We start from the raw sequence: 15856 nt of genomic DNA on the forward strand, positions 1-15856 counted from the left end.
AGTTGTGTTCCTTGTCAAATGTTTGCTGGTAAGCAAAAAATAGCAGCTCTTCCACTGGTTCCATCAATAGTCTCAGAACCTTTTATCCAATGGGGATTAGATTTTATTTGAGAGATTCATCCCACTTCAAGTAATCAACGTAAATGAATCCTCACTGCAATAGACTACTTCACTAAATGGGTGGAAGCAATTCCAGTGAGAAATGCTACTAATTCAGTAGTAATCAAATTTATTGAAGAGAACATCTTATCTAGATTTGGTTGCCCAACTCAAATAATGTAACAACCTTTTATAGTGTTAAAATGATTGAGTTTTTCCAGAAATATCAGATTCTGTTACATCATTCTACTTCATATTACCCACAAGGTAATGGCCTTGCAGAATCCCCCAATAAAAGTTTGGTAAAGGTAATAAAAAAGAATCTAGCAGATCATAAAAAGAGCTGAGACTCTCATTTAATTTATGAAGTGTGGGCAAACAGAATTACTCCAAAGAGATCTACTGGAAAATATTCTTTCCATTTAGTTTATGGGAAATATGCAATCTTCCCTACCAATTTGGCCTTCCCTATTTTAAAATTCCTGCAGGATTCAATAGATGAACCTGATGATTTCTCAAGGAGAATAAATAAGATTATTGAACTAAATGAAAATAGAGATGAATTTCAATACAAATTGAAAAAGTATCAAAGTAAGATGAAGAGCTTGTTTGAAAGAAGAGCCAGGGAAAGGGACTTTAAGGAAGGTGATCTAGTTCTAAGATGGGATTCCAGGAGAGAAGAAAAGGGAAAACATGACAAGTTTAACAACCCATGGTTTGGACCTTTAGCAATTACTGAAGTGAAGGGAAACAACACTTTTGTGCTACAAAATATTGAGGGGATATATTCCACTTATCCTGTAAATGGAAGGTTTCCCAAACATTACATTCAGTACTGAGAAGTTGAAGTAGATTTCATTACTACCGTTGTAAAAACTCTGATTTCTTTTACTCTTCCTTCTGCCAGTGTAATTTTTTACAGCAAAAGGCTCCATAGCCCAAGGAGAAGGCACATGGATCTATAGGTTCTTTGCATTCTACAGGAGAAAACAGTCCCCAATTGGAGCCAATGTTGTATCATTTTTTGGTTTTGGTAAGTTAGAATCAATTAATCAAAAAAAGAAAATATTTTTCAAAAAATGTTAGGCTAGGCTATGGAAAACAAGAATATTGAATAAAAAATGTTAGGAAATATCTTAATAACATGTCCGTATCAAAGAAAATGTTAGAATAGATGCCCTAAAAAATGAAGGCAAAAATAAAATGTTAGGTTAGAGAGAAAAGCAAAAAGCAATAAACTCTAAAAGTGTGTAAGTCCAAGTGCCACTACTTTTACTTTATTATGCAAAATAATGGTTGTGTATAGCTTGTCATAAATTCCACAACCCATGATAGTCAAATAGTTTAATCTTGACTAGTTCATGATTTAAATTTCATGTTTATAGTAAGAGAATAAATATCTAACCAAACTGTTTAATCTTGGTAGATCAATAGTTAGGTAGAAAATAATAAGGAGCTCATCAGTTTAATCTGATCCCTTGGATGTTATAAGGTTAGAATTAAATAGTTTGCTTTTCAAAAGAAAAAGGAAAGAAGAGGGCCTTCTAGCCTAAATGCACCCAATTAAGTGAATAAAAAATGTTAGGATAAGTAAAGGGTAGGTAGAAGAAAGATTGCAGAAGTACAAAGTTGATTGAAGCATAAACACATTTATCATGATTGATCATGTGTTGCAGTGTGCAAGAGTAGTTATGAAGGTGAAAAGATGTTTACAAGTTGATTTGGTTAAATTCCCCTCATTTCATTTCACCCCCCACTACATATTTACTAATTTCCTCATTATCCCATCATTTCCTAAGAAAATACCCTTTTCCCTTCATTTTCACCCTTTCCCTTAGTTTCAAACACTTTTCCTAGCAATTTACCCTCCAAACTCATTCCCCTACCTAAAAACCCCTTTTCCCTAGTGTGAAACCCATTCCCCCTTGAAGAAATCACTTTCCCCTTGTATTTTCCTATTTTTCATAGAAAACCCATAAAAACCCATAATACCCCTTATTCTAACTTTCATTCCCCCCTCCGCTTTATTTAACTTTAACTTCGCTCTTCATGTTTTTCCGACAAAACCCTTTTTAACCCATAAAACCCCTTTAAACTAAGTTTTGTCTCCCCCCACTTTATTTTAATTAACTCTGCTATATTCCCATTTTCCCGATATAAAAACTCTTTTAACCCACCCCCTTGGTGTGGTTAATAAACCCCGTCAGACTTCAACTCCGGTCCCACTCCTAAACCCATTGCGATATGTTTAATCGTCGCTTTATTCAATAAAATAATTATAAATCCTTTGTAATTAACCCCTGGGCCGCGCTAATCACAACACCCATTCCCTCCGTGCATCTTGACCACGTGAAAGTCATCAGATCATCCGCTCCCAGATCCACTGACCCATAGCAATATCGCGTGCTCCAGATCTCCTAGCTTTACTCGCCTGAGAGCACGCGATATTCGTGGTTTTACTTGGGTCCCTTGTGGTTACGTGGTAGTCCCACATTAACTCACATGCCCTCGGAGAAAAACCACCCCACGACCAAAAGCGGTGCGATGAGCCTTTGAAACCGCTCCCCGCAAAGGCCGAAACCATCACTGTTCACTCATCTGTTTCTGTGCCAAATTTTAAAGAAGTTAACCATTTTCCTTTTAAACGCAAAAACCCTAACTTTCGCTCTTTTCGCCCGTTTACACAGTAAAACTTGCCTAACCCTGCCTGCACCACCCTAAGCCTCTCCAACCAAATTCAACCTCTGATTACATTCCAAACATTGCCAGGACTCCGTCCATACACTATCTTGTATCCTGAAGCCGTTACGACCCTCCCTGTCCGCCTATGTTTTTCTTAACAATTGTTGTGTTTTGTAGGCGATCATATAGAACTTGTTTGTTCCAGATTCACAAGGAAATACATTTAAAAGCCTTTATTAAGAAGAAAAAGACAATTATCATTTACAAAAAACAGAAGTTATTTACACAGTGATCGTTAAAACAAAGAAAAAATCCTTTACACAGAGACAGTAAATGTTAAACAGAGGAGGCAAATAAAACATACAGTTAAAAGACAAACATATGAAATATACAAAAAGATGATCAATATCCAACTAACTGATACTGAGACATGTAAAAACTAAATGATTTACTATTGAAATACATAGTAAAAACTTGATATGTACAGTAAAAGTAAAAAGCACAATAAAGGTTATTGACACGTCAACAAGGTCAAAGAGTATCAGATGAAAGGTCATAAGTAAAAATGACATCCAGCGTGAAGATCAAACAGACAAGTAGCTTAAAGGGAAAAAGATAAAAAGTCTAAAGCCAACAAAACCTAAATAACAGGGACAACAAGCAACAATTCAATAACTATCTCTATCTTCTTGCATGAAGATATTTCCTTTTCTTTGAATAAATCTATTTTTGTAAAAACAGTTTAGGATATTTTCTTAGTTCTAGTGATGTATATATAACTCTCCTAATGAGTTATTATGGGTTCATCATTGAACCAAGTTCATCATTGAACCAAGTTCATCATTGAACCAGGTTCGCCATTGAACGAGGTTGACCATTGAAAGAGAGTTGCACTCTTGATGAAGCATTTCAAAACACTTGATGTACTTGACTTTTCTGGACCCTTAATACAAAGCAAAGGATTTTGAATTCAGTTTCACACAGTTTGTGTTTCCTGTAAGTTTTTCTAGTAACACTCATTATGTTTTTCTTCATATTCTTATGTCTTGCAGAGATACCTAGGCAGGAATAATTGTGTTTCAATCTATCCCTATAAGCTTTTGAAGTGATAATCTATAAAGAGAATGGATTAATGAATTGTTTGTTTAATTAATTTCCTCTGAATCAATAAATCATTAGCATCTTGTTGTAAGCATAAGCATATTCTCTTGAACCTTCTAAACATCGGTCAGAGGTTTTCATACTTATGATTATTTAATTTTCTATCTGAAAATTGTGATAATCATATTAAATTTTTTTTTTTTTCTGCTCACCACTATTCAAGCTTTATCACTGTGTGAAATTTTATAGCAGCCCTCTGTTTTGGTATTAATATTATTCAAAAGGTTAGGCATTACAGTGTTACATCTGTTTCATTCATTGGTCTTCCAAATTAAAGCAAAAACCCCAAAACAATTATCCTAAATGCTCTGGCTTGATAGCTGGCCATTATCAACTCAGAGGTACAACATAAGGATCCATGACATCAGTCTTAGTTGCAACTATCATTCCACCGCACTGCAACTGTTTGTGGTCAAGGGGAAGTCACGCGTGTTAAGAGTCCTTTCCGTAATAATTAGAAAATAATTCGGGTGTCAGCTTGGATTCCTATAAAATATTTCCCATTATATGCAATAATTAATTCCTAAACGTATTCCATTATGATAACATAATTACCCATCAACTCCACCTTCCTTTTTCAGAATTACGTCAACCAAGTCAGGACCAACTCAGCCGACAACTGTATTAACACATTTGAGTCTTCATACGGAAAGTTTCCATAGTAATTAGTTAGGGGGTCTCGTTAGGAACGTCGTGTCAAGTTGGTCTACTTAATTTTCATGGAAATGTCAAATTTCTTAGAGTCCGAAGCCAAGGTGGTAGAGTCGCTCCATTTTCAATCTGGTTCTAAGTGTTGTCATTTAAGGATTAGCTATTATCCCCCGTTGATTTTATTTTATCAACGATGCTCAAGCATGACAGAGGAAATTCTCTCTATTCCTGAGTTTGGGTTGGACGAAAGAATTTCAGTATCAGAGTTGCTTTATGGCAAGTATGACAAATCAAATCTAGTCGGGAATGATCTATTAGACTCATTCCAATTCCCAGCCCTAAAACATGAGGTATACACAGAGTTAGTAACAAAAGAAGATGTGAAACTGATGATCAAGACCAAGAATGACTTTATAGGGATCCAACGGTCCACCCTACTAAATTTGAGGAGTTCCAGTGTGTTTGGGACAACTCTTGCAGTGATGCAATGCACCCAGTTGTTGATCAACAGAATGCACATTAGGTCGCTTTGGCTCGACAAGGAGTACCCAATTCACGCAGTTGACATTCAAATACTTACAGGTCTATTGGAGGAAGGAGATGCAGTTTTAATTGTGTTTCAGATGAATTCCAAAAGAGCAAAGAAGGAGGGTGATTCAAACTAGTACACCAAGTATGCTACCAAGAGAGGAGGAAAGGTAGCATGCATAGACCTGATCAACTCCCCAAAAATTAAGTTCACTTGCCACATTATTGTAGGGAAGTTGATGTCTCACTTCTCCAGGAATGAGTGCACACTGGATATGATTTCATTCGTTGAGCATTATGTAGAAGGCGCCCAACTGAACTGGTGTGTTTTCCTCCTCCAGGAATTCTTTGAATCATGTGAAGATGTCTACAAGCGGACCACCAATTTCATTTACGATTATCTTTTTATTGCTTCGAAAATGTGAAAGTGGTGCCCACCAGAGCGCCAAGATTTAGCTCTAATCACAAAATACCAGCTCTTTGCCCTTCAATATGTGCTTTGGAGAAATTTAGGAGACCCGAGCAGCAAAGAGATAAATGAGGCTTCGTTCAACGTCTAATATGTAAAGATGCTAGAAGTCATTAGAGTTGCAGAACAAATCCCTAGGTCACTACTTGACAAGTATTCAACAACAATTTGGTTCGGGGATACTCATGGGAACACCTTCGTGAGGTTGCACTGTGTTCAACTGCATACCTTCCAGTTGTGGGCTAAAAAATTTGTGCTATCAACTGAAGCCTTCCGTGAAAATGTTGGGTCATGGCCAGGAGTCATAGGGGAAATTAGAGAAGGAAGGTGCATGTATTTATTTGATGGGATGGTGCCACTACCATTACCAGGATAAACAGTTGCGGAGTCTAAGAAGTGGATGGATGAACAGGAGCTGCAACTGGTCCTCTCACAACTGAAGAAGCACATGAGCTCATTAAAGGAGAACATCACAAATATTGACATATCATTAGGTTTGGTTTCCAACTCTACTAAGTCTCAAGGTTTAATACAAAACAATCCTCTAGTTACCGCCCATATTGTTGTTGTAATACCGGTTGTAAATACCCATTCACAATCTAAACCCGCCTTCCCCAAACTCCATAAATAAAAAGTCACAAAGCCTCCACGCATAGCCAAGAAGTAGAAATCGAACCCTGTAATGCACATTGTCGACCTCACCCTTGAAAAGCCCCTGTCCAACACTGCCTCACTCATCATCGAAGAGTTTACACCTTCCACATCATTTGCATCATCGAGCTCACACATCCCATCCCCACACACTGCTTCTACCTCCACCACCCTCTCAGACACAATACCCTCTAGGACATTGCTAGGAACTAAGACATACGTGGAAGTTGATTTAGTCATCCAGTCCACCATGGCAGTCCCCAACATAGGAGTCATCATCGCTCCATGATGTCATTATTACTATAGTTAGGTCCACTGCTAAAAATAGGGTCCATTATTCCACATTCACTTATTACCACTGTCGAGCCCATTACACTCCCATTTCGTTTTGTTCCACTGTTGCATCACACCTCGTTTCCATCCAAACAACTCCTCTCTTTTTAGAGCCATCACAACAAGCTACCTCACCTCATGGACACTCAGACAAGTCCATGGCTAGTGGGTAGCCCCTGCAGAGATGATTCCCAAATACATCCACCATGCAACAAAATGATCTTCAAAGTTGGTCCTCAGTTCAACTGTTCAGTTTTATTCAATAAGCTGCATAGAGGGCCGCACAACTACATAATGACCTCACTGCCAACCATGAGAATAAAAAAAAACAATTTGCTGCACTAACAGCTAAACGAGACCAGCTCCACCAAGATAAGCAACAACTCCATGAGCAGGTCGAACAAATTACCTCAAGATTCTGGGCACTATGGTCATCCATTTATGATGTGGTAACCGATGCTCCAGAAGGTTTCTTCTCCTGCACACTGGTCGAATGCTGCAACCATATCCAGACCGCGTGCAATGGTTTAATTTCGACCAACCGATAGCTTAGGCATACACTTGCTGCTGCGAGGAGTGCATTGCTAGAACCCACCACCGAGTATGCCAACAAGATTGAGAAAACGGTTACCGCTACAACTGCTCTCAAGGAATCCATCATTGAGGCCCTAAATGATGCGTATACCCTACTGCAGTAAGTTCATGACTGACCATGGGGCCTATCAAGGAAGAATCAGCCAGTCAACCCACTCTGAAACAAATTAATCAACTCCTCACTGTTATTAAGAATACAAAGGACAAGGAGCAGAGCAAGCAGTTCCGAGCAGAAGTCACCACTGTGAAAGGCTGTGTCCGACAGATCGAAGATGAGTCGTCCAAAACAAAACAGATACTCTGCGATCTTCGGCCCCCATACCAGATACATGTAGACACACTTCAAGACCTAAGTGAGGATATGGAGGTACAATGGGCTTCCTTAAGGCATGACCAGCCCAACCAATGTCCAACATAATGACGTAATTCCTCAAACAAGTAGCTGCAATCACAAAGACCTGGCAAATGACGCTAAAAAACTATAATCAAATTTTCCATATGACTATTGTTGTTATGCCTGAATTAGGGCCTTCTTTTAAAGAATCTGGCCAAGAATAAGCAACAAAAACACCATAGGAAGCACCAACAACAACATTAGCAGAAGAACCAGCAGAAGCATCAACAACATCAACAACAACAAGGGAAGATTGACTCGGAGACGAGTTAATGGAATGTGGTCAGGGCCTGTTGGGGCCTTTGTTTTTGAGATAATTTATGGAGAAAGGGGTTACTAAAAAGTGGTGGAAGTGGTCGTTGCGAAGTTGTGGACTTGACAACCGAGGAAAGACAAGAGACTGAAGGAAGACTGGAAGTTGCGGAAGAGTGGCGGGAAGAAGCAGGGACAACCAAACGAGGAAAGAGCAGGAGCAGCTAAGGATGAAGACAACCGAGCAAGGGAAAAGGAACTGGTAGTTCAACTTGGTCGAAGAATATAAAACATAGAGAGGAGAGTGGAGAAGGGGTTGGTTGGTTACATTTTGTTCTTAGAGTTTACCATTCTTCTTGTGTTGGAGAGCTATGAGAACAACTTCGTGGTTATATTTGTATGAGTTTATATCCCATCTGTAGGCGTTCTAATGTTGAGGAATGGCCGAGAGACTTATGTAATGTGCTTATTTTGATAGTAACGAAGAAGATTGTTCTCGAATTATAGTGTGTTCATTGTTTATTACTCTGGTTATTCAGATTTTTTTATATATGCGCCTATTTAGGTAGTCTTCTATTGTGGCATAAATAGACTGTTATGATTTAGTTTCTTTGAGTGTTAAGTTACTGTCATTTGTTCTCTATCATTTGATATGGCTCCCCTGATATTAGATTCCAACCCTCATCTACCTTAGGTTGCGGTACGTCTCAAGTGAAACTCCTTACCCATCTTGAGTAAGGTGAAAATGTTGACGTTGTGCTATACTACAACGAAGCCTTGTTGGCCCCCTATGCCCGAACCTCAGATCTTAACCCTGTTGTTATTTCTATTCCAACATTATGCTTGTACTAATCCCTGCATAATCATGAAGGTATTGAAGCTCAATTTTTCCAGATCTCTGGTCTGGGATAGTGAAGCTACGAATAACTTTCAATCCTGCTGTGGGTTCATCTATTGTCACAGTTACAAATAAATTAGAGCTTGTGTCCACTTTAATGTTAGTTGTAACATTTTTATTCCTCAACTCTGTGATGATATCTTCAAGAAAAAACTCCCCTTTCTTGGTACCAGTGGATGTAAAGACCAATCCGGTGGGAGTGTAGGTGTCTAGACTAAAATTTTGGTCAACTAGGAAATCCTTATAAAAGAGATCTCAACTTTTCTTGCCAATGTCAGAGAACAAACCACGTCCCTTAACCATTGTTGCGAGTCCACAACCTAATTGGATCGTTAGGTGATCTAAACGCGATAATGGGCGGAGAATGGCAAAGCTGGAATGAAGAGCATAAACCCCTAAAACCCGAGTATATGCTTTTGAGAATATTTTGCTTCAAATCTGAAATCTTGACAATTACTTCTTTGGAGATGTTGTTGTCCAACTATCATGGTCATTGGTTTTTTTATGGTCTATATTCCCTGATTGGGTTATGCTGTAACATTTTCCAATTTCTTCATCAACCTTTTAGGAGTTGGATCCAATAGTTCCGCCCCCTTTCCCGCAGTACTACCATGAAGCTCAAGAGAAGAATGCTTAAGCATAAAATAACTTCTTCAAATATTCAAACACTTGAGATGACCATAATTTTGCAACCACTTAAAAATATCGTTACTGTAAGAGACGAGAAAACTTTAGGAATCGAGCAACAACAACTCCTTCCCAGGGACCTGCCTTGCCCCCTGTCGATGATGCAATCACCAATCTTCATGTAGTTAGAGTGTGTGGAGATTGTCTGGTCCACCGACGTGCCAACCTTGACGAGGATGATCGATGTTCAATGACCTCACAGTTCAAGCAGAAGGATGGCATGCAATGGAAATAAAGGAATCGATTGACAATTCAACGATTGATAGTTAGGTGGTTGATAATTCAAGTAGGAGTCGGTGGTGAAATCCAACGAGTGAAAATATTTCAATCATCTAACAATTGATCCAACAATTCCCAATGGTGCAGAGTGGCAGTCTAGGGGAGTTCTTCCCAGAGGAAACACCTTACGACGTAATTGCATTATTGCGTTTTCAACTTCAAAACAAAGTGAGTTTGAAGGCAAACATTTCTTGTTACAAGATTTTTGTTTTCACTAACATAATGGATTGAATATTATTTTAAATATTGATGGTTTAAAAAGATAGTTTGATAAAATATACTTAACTATAGAAAATTGAATTTGGTAAGAAAACACTATTAACCCAACACTTTGTTTCATTCAACCTTTCTTTCTTGAATTTTTTTATATTTATTTTACCACTTGTTTTATGTGGGGAATCAAACATTTAACATATGAAGGGGTTTGAAAATTTGAGTTTAGCACCTCTTAGGTGAGTATGCCTTGCTCCCCTTCTTGTTTCTGTTATCATAGTAAACTTCATTTTTTTTTAATTTTCAGAAAATACTGACAGTTTTAGTGTCAATGTTTTAGTTGTAATAAAAAAGATAAATTACTGATAAGGGGCCTATCAACATTTTAGTGATATGATATGGTCTTGCAAAGGAATTCAATGACAACAAGCCTATCATTAATTTCATTTTGATTGACAGGTCAACTTTCAGCACCAAAACCAAATTTTAAATTTAAAAAGTGATGACTATATTAACAACGTCAACGTCAACGATATTGTTGAAAGGTATCTCTATCTATTTTGATGGGTAAAAAGTATTGTTTAATTATTTGTTCAACTTTGCTGCTATGAGTGAATTCTATTTAAAATTATTTTACCATATGATATGAATTCTATTCATAATCAGAACTTAAAGCTTTGTGATTATTCACTCACCAAATGTAATATCCATCCGCATGTCAAGTTGTTTTACCATGTCCCGCCAGTAGTTTGTTTTTGTTAGTTCAGAGTCAGTCACACTTGGCATTGAAACCGTTTTTCTCACAAGGATTTAGGATCGAATCCCGGGAGGAAAACATAACATGATGGGGAAAGGAGGCAAAGTGAATTGGTTTGAGCCCAAAGCGCTGGATTTACTGGACATATACCTCGAAATCCAACAGTTGTTTTAGTAATCCGGTTGGAGTGAGTTTTTCCACCACTGTACCAACTACCGCAATGCAGTGTCTTGGTATTTTCCTCAAAGATTTGATTTAAATCGCATGGAGGTTGGAGGCCTATCGTTTTCAGTTACAGAACAATCAATTACTAAGACCACCAACCTTACCAACAGATCGAGAGAAGATTTTCCATAGTCATGTGTTGGGAAGGATCAATGTCCCTTTCTTTTTCAAAGAAGAATTCAAGGGGAAAAATTGGAGGTATGAAGTTCGAAAGGAGTGGTTGAAAAACAAATGGCATGTCCCTTTAAACCTATGTCAAAAATATTTCACCTGCGAAGGAAGGTTTAACGGGGTAAACCTCTGCCACTTTTATTTCCTCACACATCTTGCTGATCAAATCATAATTAATCCATGTTTTTGTTTACTAGGAAGTCTTAAACATATGGAAGCTAGGTTCACGGCCCGCACAAATCCCTCCTCCCATTTCATATACCACAAAGACCTAATAAAATTGTTAATCGAAAAATAGCTAGCCAGGGCAGAAAGGACTTGGAGACATTTCCTTTTTTAGGAGGTTTTCAACCTCAACCCCTTAATAGACGAAGAGGCATACCAAAGGATGGAAACACGGAGAAGAAAACTAAAGGTTAAGCCCCTATTGAGCCACCTCCTAGCCAAGAAAACATAGAAATTCCATATACATCCTCTGGCCCTAAGATTTCCAAAATATACCATAAGAAAAGTGCCAGACTCCATAAATAAGACTGCGTATCCCTTATAAAGCCACCTGTTGATATCAACTCTTCCTAGGTTGTGAGTCCACCTTTCGAACCCTCCCCTACAGACACAGATAAAACAAAGGTTCCTAAAGGCCTGAGGCTGAAGAGGAGGAGACACTATTTGAAATTTTCAAGGTTGGCAATAGACACCATACAAGGCGAACTGAAAAATTAAGATACAAAAATAAACTCAGAAATAACCCATATTTTGCCAAAGAAGTGATTGATGTTGACAATATTCCACTGAAGGACCTCATCATCATCAACAAGAAGAAGGCTACATGATCTAAGAAGAGTAGAGACAAGGAAACTATGAAAAAGGGACTTATGGAGACCAGGAAAAGGAAAAAACAAAGACTGGAGAAGGTGGATGTACTTCTCAGGAAACTAATACCCTTAGCTAAGAGGCTTGGAGGATTAAACTTGAAAATTTTCCTATCTATTTCATGAGACGGGGTTTTCATTTTACCACTGACAGTCGGCCTTATAATTTTTGCATACAACAGAATAATCGGGAAAGCTGACATTCTAATTGCCAATGTTTTTTATAAGACTGATAAATCCACTGTCAGCTATTTTGGGATGAAATTGTGTGCCTGCTGATAGAAAACAATACAGGGACAAAGGACAACAACCATTATGTCTGTGATTTTTGAGCAAACAAGGAGCGTTGACATCTCCGTTGTCAGCGAAATTCAGATAGGTGAAAATGCTGACCTTCCTATTGTCAACAATTTTGAAAAAGGCGGAAAAGAAAATGCTGACGGTGAGCCTATCAATGAAAGCTACAAATCAGAAAACCAATGAAGATGACAACAACAGTATCAACGTTTTTTCATGAGTAGGTCCGAATAAAATAAAGGATGAACATAAAATCAGTTTGGAGGAAACTTGGACTTGTTTTGTAGAGGGACCTGTTTTTCCAGCTAGGATGTTGTGTTATCCGTTAGGGACCTATCTCTATTTCCAAGGAAGAAAATTTGAGAAGATATTTCACTTGACCTATATATAAGCATATTTTCCAGTAGCTATTTTTAGAAAAAAACTGAATGTATTTAAGTTTTTATTTACATGCATGAACTTGAAGATATTTAGATATCTTATATTATTTTAATTATTATGGAGACTATTATTTTTCAATCAGTTGATGTAAGTTCTATAAGACAATTTATGAAGAATGAAGAAGGGTTGGAAATTATTAAAAAAACATTTGCATTCTGGTATACTTGAGAAGTCTTGACTATATTACAGTTTTTAGTGAGCATTTTATAGGAAACTCATGCATTGTAGTTCCTTGTTAGTTTCCTCTTTGTTATAAAAGACTTTATTACATGTCTGAAAATGTTAATATCTAAGATTAGGATTCATTGATGCTCCTTTCTTGTATTTAGCAACCATTAGTATTTGTTACCTCAATCAACTATAAACTCTGTCTCATATCAATTCTTTTCTTCCAATTTCTCATATAGTTAAAGGATTTGATGCTATCATTCTTTTTAGCTTACTCATTAGATCTGTAGCTTTACTTGTTTAAAACTAGACTCCATGCCCAATGGTTTGTTTTGTAAACAATCCAACCAATTTTATCCTATAAACTAAATCTAGCCACTGAACTCAATTGCGAAACCTACTACTACAGTGACCATAGAGTAGTTTAGTTTTACGGAGAGATCCCTCTCTGGGTTGAAGGGCCATCTTTCAACATAAAAGAGGTTTGAGGTTACCTTAAGGGTTTTCCCGCAGCCAGGGTTTTCCCTAAGTGATAACAATTTCATTGATTTGTTTTCATTTCTTTCTATTTCTTTTTATATTCCTTATACAAATTTTCACCATGATTTTTGTTTTTTAAACCTTTTTCTTTCTATTTTTGATTAAATGAAGGTGGAAAAACTTATCATAATTTAGTTTTGAAAAGATAGTTGGGACAATCATCACTGGTAGCTATCCATGAATGAGGGATAACTCATCACCATTACTCAAGAAAAACCATGCCACCTAAAATGATTCACTAGAGATCCCTAAGGGTGCATAATTTCACTTTTGCCATACACCTTTAGGTCCTTGGTTGTTAACCTATTTCCTTATGTTCACGGAAGACGAGCTCTAGAACCAATTTAGGTCTTTATATAAGACATAAAGGTGGTTTAAACCTATATTTCATTTGCAGGAAAGCCAATAACCTTTATGGTCATCACAATCTTACCAAAATAACAAAAAAAAATTATAATTATAAAAAAATTCACACCCATAAACATAATATCTTTGATGAATTCAATATACAAGTCTTTTATCATACATTAATAAAAAAGTGTAGCTCGCTAGAAATAGGGCCATCTTCTCTCAGGAATATTCCTTGCTAAATCAAATGGACCATGGAGTTGTTTCTCTTATTTTGGAGTGCTTCCAGTTCAAATGAGTTCACTCAAGAAATATAATGGTATCATTTTTGGGATTCAACTGCGTTAAGTAAGTCATTCAAACGTATGACCATTTCCATGAGAGGTAGTCGTAACTGACTAATTTCTCATGATTTTTGAATAGTTCACTTAGCACTCATTGCATCGGGTGATGCTCACAGGGGTGAAGAAGTGGGATTGAAACTAGTGAAATGTGGAGAACGAATCACATAGCATCAATCATCACTTCCGGGGCTTGCACCCGGTAACCAGGACTTCCCAAGAGGTCACCCAACCCAGAACTCCTCTGGCTCAAGCGCGCTTAAATGTGGAGTTTTTCCCACAATCAAGCCCACTTAGCTTGCTACCCCATTTGCAAAACCTTAGCAAGTATTGTGCCTCATGAACCATTCAAGTAGAGATCCCTTGACTCTTTTTGAATTTAAGTATGGGGGATTTACGCAGTGCATTATATTAGATATCATTTTTGGGATTCAACTGCGTTAAGTAAGTCATTCAAACGTATGACCATTTCCATGAGAGGTAGTCGTAACTGACTAATTTCTCATGATTTTTGAATAGTTCACTTAGCACTCATTGCATCGGGTGATGCTCACAGGGGTGAAGAAGTGGGATTGAAACTAGTGAAATGTGGAGAACGAATCACATAGCATCAATCATCACTTCCGGGGCTTGCACCCGGTAACCAGGACTTCCCAGGAATCTAGAAAAGGAAGAATTAGGATGGTTTGAATAATTGAACATTCCAACCACTCATATCCAAAATCCCATCTCATTTAATTGATGCTAGAAAAGTTGACTCAACGATCAAAACTTTAGTTCATGCCAAAAGGATCAACATTCTCACATGTCATTCTTTGATGGGGCCTCAAAATAGAACCTAGAGGTGGTAAGTGCAATGGGGGGTTATCCACAACCCCATGGGGACAAAAGTGTACTTATATGCCTAAAGTCTAGGAGTAACCATTGACAATGTAGCATAAGCATACACTTTACTATATGGACCAAAATTAAAAAAAATACATTAAAGCTGCAAAGTTAATAATGATTAGAGATTCCAGAGTAATCATCAGATCTCTACTCTTTATCTAGCCTCATAAGATTATTCATTGGAATATATCTTGTAGAAAATTCAATAAAAGAAAGGTAGTATGTGTTGGATGTGGAGCATGATTGTTTAGAGGTCTTTGTTTCAACCGGATGTATACCCCAGGAAGTTTGTACACCCTTCCATGCGGGGGGGTCGATCCCCCCCGGCTGGGGGGTTTGGGGGCCAGTGGTCCCCCGGCAGGGGTTTGGGGGCAACGCCCTTGAAGCTAAAAACAGATGTAAAATTGCCTTGTAAAAGTATAGCAATTTCTAGTCAATCTAGGCCGTTCATTAGGCGGATGATTTGATGGTAGAACTTATGTTTAGTTTAGGGTTTCTTGCCCTAGAAGGCAACCCCTCTCTTCATATGAAGGCATTGTATTGACGTTGTGTAATAGATGTGTATTCTCCGAGCGAGAAGCAGAGAGGTGAGACTGTGAGAGAAAACAGAGGATATTACAGCGGATCTGTTGTAGGTTGTGTCTCTTCATTTTTCTGGATAATAGAAAGGAAGGACTGGCTGTTCGGGGTGGACATAGCCCAAACTGGGTGAACCACGTATATCTATGTCACTCTTGTTTTATGCGTTTTCTGTGTTTATATTTCTGCAATATTTTATGTGTTCCATTGCTCCGTAATATATAATTTTCTAACAGTATGGCATCAGTTTCTTGCTATAAGTCCTTAGGCATCAAAATCATGAGGCAGATGGGTTAGCAAGATTCGTGACAAAAAGGAAAATAGGGAAATTTTTAATC

General features: G+C 37.7%; 1 pseudogene; it reads right to left on the reverse strand.

Moving 5' to 3' along the window:
• LOC149200910 (mitochondrial outer membrane protein porin of 34 kDa-like) overlaps window positions 1-9015 on the reverse strand; it is a 31780-nt pseudogene extending 22765 nt beyond the window's left edge.
• Window positions 9016-15856: the final 6841 nt, after the last annotated feature.

This window comes from Pinus tabuliformis, chromosome 2_1, assembly GCF_031772625.1.
Source record: "Pinus tabuliformis cultivar Carrire ecotype Pingquan chromosome 2_1, CPIR1, whole genome shotgun sequence".
Lineage (NCBI taxonomy): Eukaryota > Viridiplantae > Streptophyta > Pinopsida > Pinales > Pinaceae > Pinus > Pinus tabuliformis.